Raw genomic sequence first — 14,548 nt, 5'->3', positions numbered from 1 at the left:
TCAACAGAAACAAAGCTATAGTTGATTTGTCAACTCTGACTCTGAAGGCAGAAAAACCTCCACCCAAGTCCCAGTGGCTTCACCTGTCCTGTAACCAAACCCGAAAGATGCTTTTTCTTGTCAATTGGCTTAACTTAAACACACTACTCATGTAGGTTTGTCACCAAAACTAGTATATTTTAAATCTGGCTGACATGCAGATACAAGATGAGGGTTCTAGGAGCTCCCAGAAGTATTTACAATCTGAAAGATAACACCGACCAACAAAGAAACTACTGAGTTGTAAACGTGGACTTTATTAAAGCTCTGCTGTTATACTTTAACCTGAGTTTTTGACTAAATGCCATTAGCCATGTTTGCTCACCTCAGGGAGCGGCGAGCTGCGGCCACAGCCGAGGCTCAGGACCGGGTTGGCTGCTTAGCAGGAGTCCAACTGACAATGCCGAGTGTCAAGAGGGGATGTGTTGGGTCACACCAGCAGCCATTACTCACCCGTTTAAATGCTTCTATTCTTTTTTTTTTTGTTGCCCTTTCCTCTGAGCTGGCTCTCTGGTATGAACAGTCGTCTAAGTATGACTTCCAAAAACAGACACTGTGCCTTCAGAAACCCAAAACTTGGTGCAAAAACCGTTATCTGAAGATTGTGGCCTGGTTCATCATCATCTGAATGTCCTCTTCCCTCATACATGCAAAGCAGCTTCTCACAAATTCCTTTTAAGCTTAAAACATTTAAAACTTGCTTACACCCCTGACTGTTTCTTGACATTAAGTGGTAACCCAAAGGCGATGGAATAACTACTACCAAAACTTCTACTTCAGCAATTCAAACCTGTACTGTGATGATCTTTCTCTCACTTTGACACCAGACTGATCTGACACAACAACTCGTTGTGGTTTCTGTGGGAGGAGTCTGTTTGTGGAGTAATTCAGACTGGTCTGTAGAACAGAGGAGATCTAATGAGGAACACAAAGATCTCAATTTCATGTTCTGAATCTATGTTCCCACCCCCATCTGTAGCTGTGAGCTGTGTATGTGGATCATCCCAGACACTACACTATTGTTTGATCAAGCAGGCGGGGATAAGATGGTTTATGAGCTTTAATGACAGGCAGGACTTCAATCAAAGCAGCTTTAGATCTAAATTTGTGTCTGGAACAGTGAGGGGGGCCTCTGGCTCCACAGCATTTTTACATTTCTAGCCCTCCAGCTCAGCCTTTCTATTCAAAAACTACGGGGTTGAACCTAAGAGAAGAACTGGGTGGGGTTCAGGTTCGATTCACAGTGTTTGTGTTTACTGCCAAACTATACGTCTACCTGCATGAGCACTAAGTACACAGACTCTGCTCATCTTCTCATAAATCACACCTTAGAGCAAGAGGGAGCAGCAAACCAATTAAAAATAAAGTTAATGCGTTAAAGTGCAACCAAACCAGCCCAATTCAAATGAGGAGAAAAGCTCTTTTGCAAAAGGTTCTTAGGTTTTGATTGATGTTTGTAACTACAAGTAATTTACTAGAAAGGGATGCTAGGAATGAATAAACAGGACAATTGAAGCGAAAGAACATCAAATAAAAACTTCTACAACTTGGACTCAAAAAGCTCTTCCTCATGCCGGCATGGCTGCTTGGGAAACTTGTGACTTGTGCTATTTTTACGAAAGCAATAAAAAAAAACCTCTGCTTCCAGCTGCAAACACTAAATGAGTGTGTTTTCTCAGAAATGTTACATATTCTTCGTTTTCGCATAGTTTTCCTAATTTTAAGTACAGCAGAGTTTTCTCTCCTTTTTTGTCTCCACTGTTGTCTAACACAATTTCCCTCTTTTAGTTTTGGGTTCACCACGTTACTGATATTTGCGTTTGGAAAAGGTCTGTGCAGTAATTATCTTTAGAACTTAGTTAACATTAGCTCTTGGTTTCATAAACTTCTTAAAGTTTTCCTGCACATTATTTAGGCTTTGTAATTATTAAAGACGGACCTTTCCAGTCACAATCCAGTCATGTAGGATTTGTCTGAACATCACGAGGCTGAACCGTGTGAGGGATCCAGACTCGACTGCGTGTGGACTCAACTTCCAGAACCTCCACAGACCGGCGTCCTCCTTCAGAACACACCTGTCTCCCTGCGTCCTCCTTCAGAACACACCTGTCTCCCTGCGTCCTCCTTCAGAACACACCTGTCTCCCTGCATCCTCCTTCAGAACACACCTGTCTCCCTGTGTCCTCCAGAACACACCTGTCTCCCTGCGTCCTCCTTCAGAACACACCTGTCTCCCTGCATCCTCCTTCAGAACAACCCTGTCTCCCTGCGTCCTCCTTCAGAACACACCTGTCTCCCTGCGTCCTCCTTCAGAACACACCTGTCTCCCTGCATCCTCCTTCAGAACAACCCTGTCTCCCTGCGTCCTCCTTCAGAACAACCCTGTCTCCCTGCGTCCTCCTTCAGAACACACCTGTCTCCCTGCATCCTCCTTCAGAACAACCCTGTCTCCCTGCGTCCTCCTTCAGAACACACCTGTCTCCCTGCACGCTCACACAGAAAGCCAGTCAGCCGCAGAACGAGACGGAAACAAACGGCGAGCGTCTTACCTCCGCGGCTCCTCAGCTGATTCAACTGTGAGAGTTTTCTGGGGGAAACCCGAGGCGAGCGAGCAGCTGACCAGTTAACACCCAGCGACCGGCCGGCCGGCTGACTGACTGAGAGCAGGGGGGGGGGCACCGACTGACTGCATGAATGACTGCTATTCAGTGAAGGCAACAGAGCAGAAAGCCACGCCCTTCACTCAGCTGCATGGATGCTCTACAAACGGAGTCACTTTTAACTAAAAAAGTGAAAACTTAATTTTCAAACTGAAAAACTTCACAACTAATGAATTCCAGTTATTTCAGGTTGAATTTAATTTAAAAACGAAAATCTATAAGCTCCTTTAAATCACTTTCTGCCCAGTTAGCAAACTCTTTTGTGATGGTTTCTCCCTGAAATCTTTTAATAACACAGTCCAACCAACACTCGGTAACTCATTACTCCTTAACCAAGTGTCACCTGAAATCCTCTCCATAATTTAGTTTAGTTTTGATTAGCTTTCTTATCTTATCATCAATATTATTACACAGCAGCCGGTTCGTGTCTTTCATCGCTACTTTTTTCTTTGCAGCTCGTCTCTGTTCCAGGAGGTAAAGATAGGATGGAAACCAGCTTGAAAACGTGCAAATGTACACACAACACGCATGTACACACGCACACACAAACAAACACAGCCTTATCAGTTTGTAGGAACAGCTTCTGGCTTTGTCCGTGTGAGACACAGTGAGCACATCTGTGTTTTTCTGTCTGTAACGATGCAAACACAAACCCTTGTTTCTGTGTTTTTGTTGTGTTGTTGCTTAAGAAATAACTATTGCACTAAAAGAGTTTTGGTGATTCCTTTGCTGCACAGCAGTGGCAGGTTACTGAAGCTCCTCCTACTGCTAGAGAAATCCAAAAGTTTAATTTAATTCAAATTATATAGATGTAAACTTTATCAACCCACAAGAGGGAATTCATATTTGGAGCAACTTCTTGTTAAACACTTCAGATTAGGAATCTACTGATGATCTTCCAGGGCCGATTATTGGGCGGTTATTTGTTATTTTGCAGTATATTTATCTTTTAATCTGACAGAACAACACTGAACGGCTTATTCTGGCTCTGGTGCAGCCGCTCCGTCTCCAGCATCATGTTATGCAAACCACACATTCAGTCCTCTGCCTGTCACGCTGCAAGCAACTAGAGCCGTCACTTTTTACACGTTACCAAAATGTCTTTTAACGCCATTAACTGCATGTTAAAAAAGTTATGATTGTCCCCGCCCACTATTTCTGAGAAAAACAGCACAAGTGCCTCAGCTGCTCTGTGGGTGGAGTTAGCACAGCCCCTCCCTCCTCTGTTTAGCGCCAACATGAACGGCCATTAAAGTCCCCCTCCGAGTAAAATCCTGTTTTTGGAGTTCTGGACATGTCCATGTGGCATTTGTCTCATGAAAGAGAACACATGTATTGGGAAATCATTACATTTTTGCATTTCTGACTATTTCTCCGCAAAGACGCTCGGCTTGAATTAATGAGCTCATGTGATGTCACAACAGCACATGCTCCCAGATGTGGCCCGTCCAGCGTGAACATCAGCTCAGGTGTGAGAGAAGAGAAGATATCACATTGCTGCATTCCCCCTAAGTATTTTAAGTGTGTCCAAGGCTGGATTTGGTTGTTGGCCGCCCGTATTTCAAATGAAACTTAAAGTTAAAGTTCCAAATGTGTTCTCCGCATTTGTGTTTTCTCTCTGACCGAGTTTGAAGGCTCGCTGTCTGCATTAACCAGAGAGGGTAAAAAAAAAATGAAAAAAGTAAAATCAGGGGATCTTTTTATTATTGCCTCCATGGTAATAAGAAAAATATCCTGAAGTTCAGGGGTCTGATCAGGCTGGCTCCCCATCCTGCAGTGGGTCCCTGTCTGGCAGCCAGCTTGCCTCCCGGGAGCCGCCATAGTGATCGGAATCGCTCCATGGGCCCTGGGACTGACTCTCCAGGTGTACCCACCTTCCCCCAACCGTAGGCGCGAGGGTACTGTTGGGCGATTTGGTTCAGACGGTTCAGGCAGGTCCCTAAATTGTGCTTCTTCTTTCTCTTTCGGCTTCTCCCATCAGGGGTCGCCACAGCGAATCATCCTTTTCCACCTCACTCTATCATGAACATCTTCTACCCTAACGTTAGCCAACTTCATGTCCTCTGTTAAGACATCCATGTATCTCCTCTTTGGCCGTCCTCTTGCCCTCCTGCCAGGCAGCTCCATCTCCAACATCCTTCTACCAATATATCCACTATCCCTCCTCTGAACATGTCCAAACCATCTCAGTCTGGCTTCTCTGACTTTGTCGCTAACACAGGCAACGTGAGCCGTCCCTCTGATGTACTCGTTCCTTATCCTGTCTAACCTGGTCACTCCTAAGGAGAACCTCAACATCTTCATCTCCGCTACCTCCATCTCAGCCTCTTGTCTCTGTCTCACTGCTACCGTCTCTAACCCATAGAGCAGAGCTGGTCTCACCACTGTCTTGTACACCTTTCCTTTGAGTCTTGCTGGCACTCTTCTGTCACACAACACTCCTGACACTTTCCTCCAACCGCTCCAACCTGCCTGCACTCGCCTCTTCACCTCTTTTCCACAATCCCCATCACACTGAACTGTTGACCCCAAGTACTTAAACTCCTGCACCTTCTTCACCTCAGTCCCCTGTAACCTAACGCTTCTACCTTGATCCCTCTCGTTCAGACACATGTATTCTGTCTTACTACGACTGACCTTCATACCTCTTCTTTCCAGAGCAAACCTCCACCTCTCTAGCTGTTCCTCCACCTGCTCTCTACTCTCACTGCAAATTACAATGTCATCCGCAAACATCATTGTCCAGGGAGATTCCTGTCTTACCTCGGTCCCTAAATTGTGCTGTCTCTCTGAAATCCCACCACTGCCAGACCTTCAGACCTCAGATCGTTTGTACCATCGACTTAACATTAAAATAGTCCCCCCCATCCGCACAAATCATGTTCAGTGTGAACGCATCTTCACCGAAACACGTAACCCTGATCTTAACTCTTCCTCTGGGTCCTTGCAGCCAAGAAAAAAGTTCAGCACTGATCAAACATATTTGGAAAATTACGTGCAAATAGTCACTTTCTACTGTCTTTCTGACATTTCATTTTATCTGCTGTTCAAATTAATTCAACAATCGGCATATACTAGCATTGAGGTAGCCTAAATTATTATGCCATTTAAAGCATTTTTCATGTTCTTATCAAAGTTCTTTTTGGTGTGTAATTTTATTAAACAGTGGGGTCTGGTTCACACATTCTACGGGTGTAACGGTACACTAAAATCTCAATTCAGTTCCGTTCAGAATTTCATAGGGGTCGGTTCGATACATTTTCTGTATTTTTGTGGTACAAAAAAGGCAGAAAAACATTCTTGCAAAATAAATCCATTGGTTTAAATAACAATAAAAAAATTAAGCTATGCAAGTGATCTGCTATATAAATTAATACAACTATTAGCTGTCAGGAACCAAAAACTTTTACTAAGAGCTGGAATCTGGATCAGAACTGGACCGTTGGATGGCTCCGAAACTGCTCGTCTTTTTTGTCGCACCGGTAACGTTATGTTGGGGATGTGAGGAGCAGTAAGCCAACAGGAAAGAGTGTAAACAGATGAATGATGGGGAAGGGGACAGGCGTCCACACCAACAGTCCCGTCCACAACTCGGAGGTGAATTTTAATGAAAACCTGCCACTCTGCAGAAACTATGTCCTGGAAAACGACACAGGTTTAGGTTTTTAGATTTTGGCTAAAAACAGCAGCATCAGGATTAAAAGACCACTGGGAACGCTTTTACAACAGAACAAAGATGACCGGAGTGGGACTTTTTCCATCACATGTTGCATTTCCACTTTTCCTAACCAGTCGTGTTGAACGCAGGTTGGGTGTTCATGCGGGTGGAACGCAGCTCCACTAAGTCGTACTACCAGCGGGACATTCTTGATCTGCAGTGCTTGACCCTCTTTTCAGATCTTAGTATAAAGCCCAACTTACTAACACAATCAATAAAACAAAAGCAAACACTCAGTGCAGCCCCCTGCAGCCTTAATTGTGTGCCTTGGTCTCTCCTTAATAGGTGAACAAAGAAGTTTTAAAGTGTAAAAATGTGTACATGAAAGACAAAAGTCCTGTAGTTGTTCTTCTGCGCTGATCTCAGGGATTTCTATTTGAATTCAAACTGCACCACAGGCTGTCTGTTTTCAAACCCAATCCGGTGGGACAGGAGCTTTGAGCGCCACATTGGATTTTTTTTTTTGTAAAGTGTACACAAGGTGGCAGCGCTGCTGCGAGACAGTCCTAATGTTTGCAATCCACACCGTTTCAGCAGGTTCACATGCGGCCTAAAGAGACCGAAAGAGGCCAAGACCTCAAAGCATCACGTTCTTGTCTGACACCAGCAAAAGCTAAGAGGCTGTGTGAATCAATGACTCTACAGTACAAATAACCAGACCATGTAAAGCCACCAATGCAACAAAAGAGGGCAGCTAAAGTACACAGGATTCAGTGGTTTTTTTTAGTTTCACATTTAGGTTTCAAGTCTCGACTCTCCACGTTTCGTCTCTCACAGATGGTTTGTGTTGTGAGATTTTGCTAGCTCAGTTTTTTTATTTTTTTAAATACCACAAAATCTCTTTTAACCCGTCCATCAGCCGACAGAAACCACACCTTCATGATCCATCATACCTTTTTCCTTTATTTCACATTCTGGAATTTGTATGTCGACATTTTTTATCTCTGTTCTAAGGAAAGGTTTGGTTTTTGTCCTGTGGGTCCAGACGACTTTCTGCTCCTTCAACATCTTTAAACCATTTAAGGCCTCTCTCTGCAGACTTTTTGTGATGACTTTTATTATTAAATGTTCTACAGAACACAAACATCAGGAAAATTCAGCCATCCTCTAAACCCATTTTGTCCCTTTTCAGCCTATCCTGGCCACTCGTGGGCGAAGGCAGGGGACAACCTGGACAGGTTGCCAGTCTGTTGCAGGGTCACAATCACAAACCAGTCACACCTAGGGACAATTTAGAGTAACTGACTACCCATTGAAGCATGTTTTTGGACAGTGGGAGGAAGCCAGAGTCCCTGGAGAAAAGCCACGCATGCACGGGGAGAACATGCAAACTCCACACAGAAAGTTCCCCCACTGGTGCTCTGGTTCAGGTCCCCCAGCCGGGACTTGAACTACGGGCCTTCTGGCTGTGAGGCAAGAGCGCTCACCACTGGATGAAAATTATCTGGAAAAATAACAGAAGATTGGAAGTCTGGATATTATTAGATTATTCTTGATCAATAGTCTAAAGCCAACAGAGCCGACCTTCATGATCCATCATGCAGAAGGGAGCGGTAACCACGATCTCATGCTGACTTTCAACAACAGGAAAGAAAAATCTAGAACTTTTAGGACAATTTTGAAACTTGTTAAGATTTTCAAACAATAAATATGTCAGTTTTCAATACTATAGCAGGTCTGATCTGGAAGAGGAAGCAGTCGTCTTTAACAGGCAGGACCGAGTGGAAAGCTGCTGGAAAAGCTCCTCCATGTCCAGACGGGGAGGAAGCACGCAGCTCCTGTTGGTGACATTTCCTCAGCGCTAAAGGCCAACTAACCACAACACAGACGGTTACCATGACAAACACGGTCTGTCAGGAGAAGCCCAGCATCTGTGTTTTTGTGGCCACGGCTGAAGACCTTTAAAACATTTGCTCTGTCAGAAACTGGAGATGTAACATAGATGATGTCTGAGCTGCAGGATTCTACAGTAAAGTGAGTATTTAAGAGCTGGAAGACTTTAAAAAGCAAGAAAGTTTATGTTTTCATGAACAATGTCTTCATTGAAGCTTATTTATATGAAGCAAATGATAAAAATCAAGTGAACGATGAACCGTTTGGGATCGACTCATCAAATTGGTTGAATTTAGATGAAATCAGAAAAGCTAACTGGAAGAGGAGATCTTTCCGTCGTTATCTCTTTATGCCGAGTGACGCAGCAAGTTTTCTTTTGAGCGTATGGAGTTGCGTGTCAGATCCATACGTTGGGGAATATATCCAACGTATGATTTTAAAAAGGATGTTTTGATACAGTTTAGCAGCCATTTCTCATTCATTTATAAAAGTCAACATTTTGTCAGTAATTGTCTAATTTTGTACAAATTTGATAGAAATAAAAAAAAGAGACAAGAAATTTGTTTTTGTTTTTTAAAGATTTAGAAAATGTAGCACATTATTTATGATGTGACTAAAACAGAACACGGATGGGTTGGTTTATCGTTACTTGGTTGGTTGGTGGCGTCATGGCATAACGCGTGAGTCATGGTGCACAACTTCACTGGTTCGATTGCATTTTTAACCAGCTCAGTGGCCTTGTGGAAGAGTGTCCGCCCTGTGATTGGAAGGAGTTCAAATCTAGGTCGATGCATACCAAAGACTAAAAATGGGACCCAATGGCTCCCTGCTTGACACTCAGGATTAAGGGGTTGGATTGGGGGGTTAAACCACCAAATGATTCCCGAGTGCGGCTGTGTCTGCAGCTCACCGCTCCCCCAGGGGAGGGCTCAAATGCAGTGAACAAATGTCACATACCTAGGTGTGTGACAGATAATTGGGACTTTAACTTTATTAAGAAAAAATACTTTTTCTGCTCACCATTAATCTTCTCGTCACCAAATCAAGTATTTTAGTGGAGGTTTTACATTCTTTTAAATTTCATTTATTTAAACAGACCCTTTTTTACAATAAACTCATTAATATTTTAACTCGTATAATATTTCTGCTTCTTCAAAAAACCCAGGTATGCCACCCTGTCCTGCCTGTAAGTGGAGGTTATGACAGTGAATCACTTCTCATTGTGTGTGAAGACAGCAGAACCAGCAGGATCCTGACATCCGCGCCTCTCCCCGCTCCACACGATGTGTTTAACAAGAAAACCCTCCGAGGACCCACCAAAGGCCACTGGACCCAACAATGGTTGCCAGGGCAACAAGAGCTCTCACATCACCGCGATCAATGCAGGCCTTCTGTTTTTGTCTACATCCTTACAGAGAGTTCACGTGGTTACTTGTCCGGGTTTACTTTGTCTTTTAAATAGAAAAAAGCAGCTGAAGTGGTGAAGTCAGGATAAAACAGAATCCAGCAGTTCCCAAAAATCCTAAAAATGAATTCCTAAAATACTGGACAGACCAGAGGTTCAAAATAAAGATGCACAGCTGACACAGAGGCCGAAGCGAAAGGGAGTCCGTACAAAGAATTATGCAGCTCCCAATATGGAGACACACAACGATCTCAGAACATCAATGACCGTGTGACCACATGTTTGACTCTGGCATTCACTCACACAACGACACAGACAGCTGTCGGTAAATAAGGCCATAACAAGGTCTTTGAAATCAGACTCTACAGTCGTAGATTTTGGGGGTAAAGTAGACTTTTTGAAAAGGAAATTAAAGAGAAAAAAGTGTTTCTTTTTACAACAAGCCTCTGCAACATTCAGTGCTTATGGGTTTACAGCTGTGGTGCAGAGGCAGAGCGTTCAACCTCTGATTGGAAGGAGGGTCTAAGGGCAGGTATGCCCAACTTCGTTTAGTCTGTTTAGTTTATCAATCATCTATTGAATTCTATGACTTTATGATTCATGTTTATTATACAGTTACCGGTATGAAGCCCATAGAGACGATTGTTATTGTAAATATTGGGCTATGTAAACAAAACTGGATTGAATTGAATTGGAAGTACAGACGTTTGGTCCCCAGCACCTTGGTCTACCATTTCTTTAAGAGTTCTTAGGCAAGACACTGAACCAAACATTAACCCTGATGGCTATAGGTTGGTGCCATTGGTGTGTGAATGTGCGTGTGAGTGGAAAAAAGCGCTATACAAGTATACATAGTTTACCAATTATTTCATATTTAGAAGTCCAGCCACACCCAACACCTCCACCCTGTCCTTAATTTTTAAGTCAGAGGATTTTCTGTATATTGCTGCTGAGGTGAACAAATATCTGATAGTGGCAGCCCAGTTGGGCCAGAATGTGAGGATGTACCACTCTAGTCCGTCTCACACAGTGGGGCTCACTGGGCAGGAGGAAATAGAGAAATTTAGAAAAGGCAGACGACCTTGATCAGTCTTAAATGGTAACATAAAATCCTTAGATCTAATTCCAGGAAACAGCCCATTTATGACAGAGTCAATGAATGAATAAACCTGTCAGTTTTCTCCTGCTGCTCAGTGAATCGACTTTATTTTGTTCAGGCTTTTCTCTCATTATTTCTCTTCACTGTGTGTATGCTCACGATGCTGGGTACAGCGGTCAACCATTGATTGACAGTTGTAGGTTCTGTTCTCACCTTGCCTACCCATGTGTTAAAATGCCCTTCGGAGAGACACTAAACCCCACATTGCACCTGGTGGTCATGGGTTGGCGGCACTGTAAGACAGCACACATCAGTGTTTGAATGTGTGTGTGGATGGGGCCGTGACTGTAAAGCAAGGTAGTCAAGTGCATCTAAGTAAGCGCCATTTAGGGCTGCACAACATGAGGGAAACCTGCAATGTGCGACACCGGTGATCAATATTGTGATGACAAAATCATTTGTGATACATGAACAAATACGGAGCAAAACCAAAAACAACAAATGCATAATTTCTATTTTACTGTAACAGTTTTATTTAAATAGAAGTAAACTTCCATGCCCAACTCTACACACCACCGCCGCCGCCCTCACCAGCCTCACCGCCCATCTTTGATCAAGGCTAGTCAAAGCTGTTTTTTGCTAATTATGCTAACTATGCAAATGTGGCTAAAAGTGCTAGCATTGCAATCAGCATCATCAACTCTCTCCGAAAAACACATTGCTCAAAATGCTAATTATGCTAACTAGCATAACTAGCATAGTTAGCATAGCTAGCATTGCGATCAGCATTATCAACTGAGTCAGAAAAACACATTACCTTAAATGCTAATTATGCTAACTAGCATAACTAGCATAGTTAGCATAGCTAGCATTCGATCAGCATTATCAACGGAGTCAGAAAAACACATTACCTTAAATGCTAATTATGCTAACTATGCTAGCTATGCTAATGTTGCTAAAAGTGCAAGCATTGCGATCAGAATCATCAACTGACTCAGAAAAACATTGTTTAAGATGCTAATTATGCTAGTTATGCTAACATAGCTAAAAGTGGTAGCTTAGCGATCAGCATCATCAACTGACTCAGAAAAACACATTGCTCCATTGGTGAGAGCTATAGGTCAGTAAAAAAACCAACCTTTTTCAAAATAGCGGCTTTCCTGTTGATTTCATCTCCATAGCAACCATTTTGTGTTTTGGTCACCTTGGGAGGAGGAATAGATTGACATCAGTTTCAGGCGAATCGGAAAAAGTAAACTTTTTGTTGTCCTTAGTAACAGTGGTTTTATGCTAACCACGCCCACATTCCTTATATGTCCATATCCAGTGTTTTTCAGTGTATTCAGTTTCAGGCATGAATGCATGCATTAAAATTTCACAGTATTCCATTGAAAAACATAGCAGTAGTAACAGTGGGCAACTTTGGTAGCTCGCCACGCGCACGTCGTTCAAAATCTACAAATTCTAATTCCAACATTTTTTCCACAGTAGCTTGCCATTGATACCCAAAAAGTTTCGAGACGATCGATGAAAATTCCAATGACAAGTGAATTGAATTCGGTGGTAGAGGTGTTTTTCATAGAAAATTCAAGATGGCGGCCTTTTCCCGAGGTCTAAGGTCAACAAAACTCCAGGGGTGACTGTAGATTTACGCTTGGGACATGTGAGTCAAATTTCGTGAAAATCGCTCGAAAAAAAGTTCATTTTTCCATATTGTGTAAAAACGCGAAAAACTCAAAATGGCAGATTTTGACACAAAATGGCCGCCAGACCATACGTTGTGTCGCCTACACGTAATGATTTCAAAACTTTGTTTGGATATACCGAACAAAGTTATCTGGTTTTGTTAGCCGATTTCTTAAAAAAAATCCGATTTTTTTTTTTTTTTGCCGAGCCAGCATTTTTTTTTGCGATATTTTTTTGTTTACCACGGCCACATTCCTATATCGATTTTGTCGTATGTGACATCGTTTTGTTCAGTGTGGGCCAGGGAATCGCATATTTCAGTTTCAGTACATTACGATAAAACATGTGCGAGCTAGCTAAAATCGCAACAGTTGCGAATTTGCCATGCGTACGCCTTTCAAAATCTACAACTTCTAATTCCAACATTTTGTCCACAGTAGCTTGCATTGATGCCCGAGAGGTTCCAAGAAGATAGATAAAAATCCGTAGGACGAGTTTTCGTTTATATCTGGTAGTAATGGTGCTTTTTTTTGAATATTCGAGATGGCTGCCTTTTCCCTAGGTCAAAGGTCAACGAAACTTACAACTGGTTATTGTAGAGTGAAGCTGGCGGCATGTGTGTGCGATTTCGTGAAAATCGCTCAAACAAAGGTGTCGTATTCCCATATCGTGGAAAAACACAAAAATCGCCAATTCTCAGAGTTCGCCACAAAATGGCCACCAGGCCGTAGGTGGTGTGGCCGTCCCATAATGATTTCAAAACTTCTTTGGGATATCCCCAACACGTGTGTTTGGGTTTCGCAACTGCCTTTTCAAGTACATTTTGTTCGGCCCCATTCGCGATTTTCGGCCCATTCCTTTTTTTGACGGGATCGCTGGCCGTGATGTCATCGTCTTCGGGGGGGTGACGTTGACTTTGTGGAAAATTCATTTTCAATTTATCCCAGGTGTGTGCACATTTTGGTGACTTTTCGAGCATGCGGCGGGGGTCACATTTTCGCTGAAAGGCGGTGAAGTCGTTCCAACTGTGAAAACAACATGGTCCTTGCAGTCAGTGACTGCTGCTGCGGGCCATAAAAATGCTGCAAGTTGTCTCAACAGGAGACAGATGAGAACTTGTATGTTGAGGAAACACACCAAAGTAGGTAGTGTGCACTTAGGATTTTTCTTTTTCTTTTTAGAAACAATGGTTTCTTTGTCTATGCTTGTATGTAAACATTAAAGCTAATCAATTGACCCATGAAGCATGTTTTTGGACTGTGGGAAGAAGCCAGAGATCCCAGAGAAAACGCACATGCATAAGGAGAACAAGCAAAGTCCACACAGAGAGAACCCAGCTAGGATTTGAACCAGGCCCTTCTCGCTGTGGCTAACCACTACACCACCACGCACCCTCTTTAAGCATCAGCTTTCCAAATTAAAAACGATAAAACAGGGACTCTTTTTTTTGGTTTGTGTGTGAAAGTGCCTCCAGGATAAAAAAACCCGCCTGCTGCCTTCTTACCTTTCTGAAATCTACCCCACCAAGAAGAGAAGATTGTAAGAGTTACAATAGAAAACTTTTCAAAGAAGGACAAACATTATTGCATTGACAATAAGTTGGAACACTTTATTAATTTAACTCTTCCTATTTTGAAGTTTATCCATTTTTTTCTTTTCTTTCTTCCCTTGTGTAGTTTATTTGACAGGGACCATGTACAAGATCGTTCATCAAAGAAAAGATGTGATGAGATCGAGTCGTCTTACTTCCGGGATGGAAAATGAGCAGCAAAAATAACTCATATTCAATAAGAAAATTGGTTATTTTGTGTGCTAAAGGTAACATATTATTATATAAACCAACTGTCTCAAAGAGAAGGAAACAGCCAGTTAATGCCACAGGTCCATAACTCAGTTCAGCACTATCAAAATGTAGTCTTCTGAATGTTGTTCCCTGCATGAAAAAATAAAGTATAGACGAAGACTTTGATTCATATGGATAAAACTTCAGTTTTATATTCAGAAAAGAGATTTATTTGCATGAGAAAACATTTTCCCCGTGTGGTTTTAAGGAGGATTTAGATTAAATCTTTTTGTGTGGATTACAGAGCAGCAAAGAAAAGGAGGAG

The 14,548-nt window shown here is 42.6% G+C and overlaps 1 protein-coding gene across 2 annotated transcripts in view; it reads right to left on the bottom strand.

Annotated features, from left to right (window-relative positions):
* The window catches only part of rab27b (RAB27B, member RAS oncogene family), a 77,846-nt gene that overhangs the window by 25,154 nt on the left and 38,144 nt on the right, over positions 1-14,548 (bottom strand). The window contains exon 1 of one of the 2 annotated variants that reach the window (XM_011482115.3): positions 2,589-2,700. The exons of the other annotated variant lie outside the window; for it this stretch is intronic. The gene's annotated coding sequence lies outside the window, so the exon portion shown is untranslated. Of the gene's footprint in view, positions 1-2,588; positions 2,701-14,548 lie in introns of those variants that run through there. 2 annotated transcript variants of the gene reach the window in all.

This window comes from Oryzias latipes, chromosome 12 (assembly GCF_002234675.1).
Source record: "Oryzias latipes chromosome 12, ASM223467v1".
Lineage (NCBI taxonomy): Eukaryota > Metazoa > Chordata > Actinopteri > Beloniformes > Adrianichthyidae > Oryzias > Oryzias latipes.
Note: the sequence above shows the minus strand (reverse complement) of the source record. Positions and strands in the feature narration are given on the sequence as shown.